Source organism: Vanessa atalanta, chromosome W, assembly GCF_905147765.1.
Source record: "Vanessa atalanta chromosome W, ilVanAtal1.2, whole genome shotgun sequence".
Lineage (NCBI taxonomy): Eukaryota > Metazoa > Arthropoda > Insecta > Lepidoptera > Nymphalidae > Vanessa > Vanessa atalanta.
The window spans coordinates 5,954,593-5,959,292 of record NC_061901.1 but is presented as its reverse complement, the minus strand read 5'-3'; the positions used below and the strand labels follow the sequence as shown (position 1 = coordinate 5,959,292).

At 34.2% G+C, this 4,700-nt stretch overlaps 1 long non-coding RNA gene across 1 annotated transcript; it reads left to right on the top strand.

Annotated features, from left to right (window-relative positions):
• Positions 1-1,144: 1,144 nt before the first annotated feature.
• On the top strand, positions 1,145-4,190 carry LOC125075716. The gene is made up of 3 exons (XR_007120230.1): positions 1,145-1,378; positions 1,463-1,586; positions 2,030-4,190. It is a non-coding gene; the product is annotated as an uncharacterized LOC125075716 (long non-coding RNA).
• Positions 4,191-4,700: the final 510 nt, after the last annotated feature.

Sequence of the window (4,700 nt, the reverse complement as noted above, 5' to 3'; positions counted from 1 at the left end):
ATTATGCCCTAACTGCTTAAGGCAAGGTCATTCTGTTAATCAATGCCGTGCCGGTCCATGTCGTGAATGCAAGAAGCGTCATAATACATTGCTTCATCCAGTTGATACCATTAGTAACACAATTAGTAATAGTGCTCTATGTAATTTTGATTCTGATGGTGTTATTCTATCTACAGCCCTAATAGAAGTGTCAAATCCAAGGACAAATCAACACGAAACTGTCCGCGCATTTCTAGACTGTGGCAGCCAATGGTCTTTTATCAGTAAATCTTTAATGCAAAAATTGTCTCTCAAATCAAATCCTATTGAACTTGATGTAATAGGCATTAGCAATAGACCTGCAGATACAATAAAAGAAAGTTGTACTGCCCAAATCACATCTAGGAACAGTTCATTTAGTGTAACGCTATCATTATTTGTGCTAAAAGACATAACGGGAAAAATTCCTAACACTACAATAAATAAATTAAACTTAAACTTACCTAGGAATGTGTTATCATCATTCGATTGCAATAAAATACATGCTATCCTCGTATCTGAGTCCTGGCTTAAACCCTGCTTACCTTCTACTTCCTACTCTCTTCCTGGATTTCATTTGATCCGTAACGACCGTGTAGGTCGGGCAGGTGGTGGAGTGGCGATCTATCTCCGTTCTCACATTCCTTTTTCAATTATAAGTCAATCGACACCTCTGTCCGTTGAAGGGGCTGAACACCTTTTTATTGAAATAAGAAATAAGAAATGTTTATTTGGACACGGTACACAGTAAAAAGGATGAAAAAGTATAAAAATTTAAAACAAAAAATAATAAAAAAAAAATGATATTAACTAATTATAACTACTAACTTAATTACAAAAAAACAAAAACAATACAAAACAACACAATGATACTTAACGTGTCCTAAGGGTTACCATTCAGCTTCCAAGTTGGGTTCCAAGAACCCAACGCTGATTTTCAATGGTACCCTGTGTGGTTGTGACGGGCTGTGACAATATATTATAAAAATAATAAATAAAAAAAAAAAAAACTACAATATTAATATACACATAATAACAATATATAATTTTAAATATATAAATACATACATCATTTATGACCCCATTAGGTAATGGCAATTTTGTTCCATTAGCTAATTATTAATCGGTCGGGGGGAGACGGGGGAAGGAATGGAAGGTGTCGGTTAATGGTGTAAGTTTTATCAGTGAGGCGCGCGCGCCGGCAGTGGATCGACGCTGTCACGCAACCTTCAAATTTCGAATTACTTTCAACTATTTACTGTTTACCTTAATGAAATGTATACAGATACAAAATAAAACAAAAAACTATATAATATAAAAGTTAATAAGCTTAATCCGAAAGTTGTAAATTGTTAAGACGGTAAGTTGATTATCTAATCATTATATCTTACGTAACTCAACTGTATGCTTTAATATATTATTACCTGTCATTCAAACCATACAGCACAATATGTACAATATGTACAACCACGAAGAAGTCGAACCAAAAGAGAAAACGAACAGCAGCCTTTGCAGCAGCGCATAGCTAGACCAATCTGAGCCATAAGCTACGGAGCCATACCATTAAGGTAAGAGATAAATAATAATTATAATAATTGTTAAATTAAATTATATATACACATGTACACACATATATAAATGTTAAATTACAAATGTTAATGTTTAGGCAAGTAGTACCAGTAGATAGATAAGTTGTTTATAAAGTATCTGTATATACCACTACTTGTATTGTAATAATAAAAAAAATATATATATACATATAACGAAAAAAAATAAAATAAAAATAAAATATATATATATATATATATATATATATATATATACATATAAAACCAACTTGGTCTACACATATGTCATTTTGATATATGAATACTGCAATTATATGTAATATTTATTGTATACTAGTTAAACTAAATTAAATAAATAAATAATAAAAAACAAATTATGACTGAAGCTGTAGATTACGTAAATATGATTTGTATCTAAAGCGAAATATATTAATGGTTTCCAGGATCCGAAGGGGAGGCGGCAGGTTGTTCCAGCACTTCGTCGCTGCATAGCGGAAACTACCACGAAAGGCTGCTGATCGATGAAGAGGCACGCTAAGCATATAAGACGACGCTCTCGTGGGATATGTTTTGTTACTTTCTTTTGCCCAACTCAACTTACTATACAGATATAAAGGTGCTTTATTTTGAATAACACCAAATAGGAGGGTAGCAAGATGTAATTGCCTTCGGTATTCCATCTTAATCATCCGTGCGGTATTAAGGTATGGGGATACATGTGCGCGAGGCGGAATTTGGAAGCAGTACCTGAGAGATGCATTTTGTACTCTTTGTATTAGGTTTTTTGAGCGAGCGTGCAGTCTAGGTCCTATAACCGCATCAGCATAATTAAGTTTAGACAATACCAGGCTATCACAAAGTTTAATTCGCATGTCTTTACTAAGAACGTCTCTTATCCTATACAATACTTTTAATCTGTAAAAACAATTACGAACTGTATTAATGGTGTGTTTTTCGAATCTCAATTCCTCATCAATCAACAAACCCAAGTTTCGCACTTCTTTAACGCGCTCGATATTCTTACCTTTAATTTGTATGATAGGGTTTAAGCTACCAATTAGGTTGATTTGTTTCTTCGTTCCTAATATGATATACTTAGTTTTGTCGGGATTTAGTACGAGATTATGAGATTCTGACCATTGCGTAATATAACTCAAATCATCATTCAATTTTTGAATAGCCACGCTAGCTTCAGATGGCTTAAACGATATATAAATTTGTATATCATCAGCGTAAATGTGGTATTTGCAGTGCTTAATGCTGTTAACAATGTCGGCACAATATAGCGCAAAGATAATTGGTCCTAGTATAGAGCCTTGTGGAACGCCTGTATTAACCGTGCTACAGTCTGAAAGCACCCGGGAACCGTTTCCATTAACTACCTCAACCATTTGTTCACGATTACTCAAATAACTTGCAAACCATTTAATTGTTAGAAAACTGAATCCGTAATATTTTAGTTTGGACAAGAACAGAGCTCTATCAATGGTATCAAAAGCACGAGAAAAATCTAATAAAACAAGAATCGTTCCCTCGCCTACGTCCATACCGCATAGTACATTATCTGTAACATCCAGTAGCGCAGTTGTAGTGCTGTGATGTTTACGAAATCCAGATTGCATAAGTGGTAATACATTGTTATTCTCTAAGAATCGTGTCAATTGGTTACATACGATTCTTTCCAATATTTTGGATATGCATGGTAAAATGCTAATAGGTCGTAGATCCTTAAGTTCACAAACACTCTCCTTCTTGGGAATGGGTTTAACTATCGCGGTCTGCCAAAGATTCGGAAATGTGCCTGTTTCGATTGATGCATTTAAGATTTTAATTATAACTGGTAAAATACGTGGTAACGACAATAAAAGCATGTCTAACGATATTCCGTCCACACCTATGGCCTTAGACTTCAACGAGCGGAGTATTTGTAAAATTTCGCAGTCATTTGACCGTGAGAAATAACAAAATGAGGGTTAGAGACAAACATCAAATCAATCAATGAAGGCTTACAGCCAGGAAAGTAATGAGTGGGCGAAGACATTGAAAGTAAATGTAAATTAAAAGAAGACAGCAATGCATTCAGTTTCTGTGCTCGTGAATCGTCTTTCAATATACACGTGTTTAGATCGCCCATGCATATTACGTGATCAAAGTTCGGTAAAAGATTAGCTAAACTGTTTTCAAGGTCATTAAAATAATTAATTCTATCACTAGGGTTGTAAAGAACACCAAGCAGAATTTTTTTATGATGTATCTCAATACTTAAAAAAAGATATTCTATAGAGTCTACAGAATGTGGTGGGGAGCAGAGAGTAATGTTGGCCGGAATGTCTCCGCGCGAATAAATACCTACTCCACCTCCACCACGCCCAACGCGGTCGTGGCGAAACAGTTGGTAGCCGGGTAGAGAACAAGAAGTAGACGGTAGGGAGGGTTTAAGCCATGTTTCAGAAACTAGAATGCAATCGACTACACTAGTGTGAAAGGATGTGAGAAGATCAGAATGGTGAGCTGGTAGACTCTGCGCGTTGATATGCACCAGTGAAAGGAGGTTCTTATTTGGGAGGAATACTTTCTGGAGTTTTGTCTCCAGAAGTTCAGTATCAGATAGTGAGTCATTGTTACTGCTTAAGGCACTTTCATAATCATCTGACGTACAAGAAAAATAATCATCTTCAAAGTTCATCAAAGTAGAAATAAATAGAAAGAAAATAAATAAATATATATAAATATATATATAACACTATAAAAAACAGTATAAATATCTAATTATGGTATAGACTAGAAATACAAAAAACTAAATAACTATTTGCCAATAACAACACTATTCCTATGTATAAGTTGACTGCAAGGCAAACATAGGTATGAATATTATCAATAACGTAATTAACGGCAAAAATAATAATAGGAAAAAAGTAAATAATAACAAGCTAAGTTAAAATAAAAGTTAAATCAAAAATTAAAAAGCGGTTAATGCAATAACCAAACGCAAAGCTCACAGATAGTAGACGACGTGAAATAGACAGCTGACAGTTGACAGTGACATAATCAAATATTGTCATCAATCATATGTTTTATTTTTATCGAGAATACCATAATATACTAAAAAGTTAG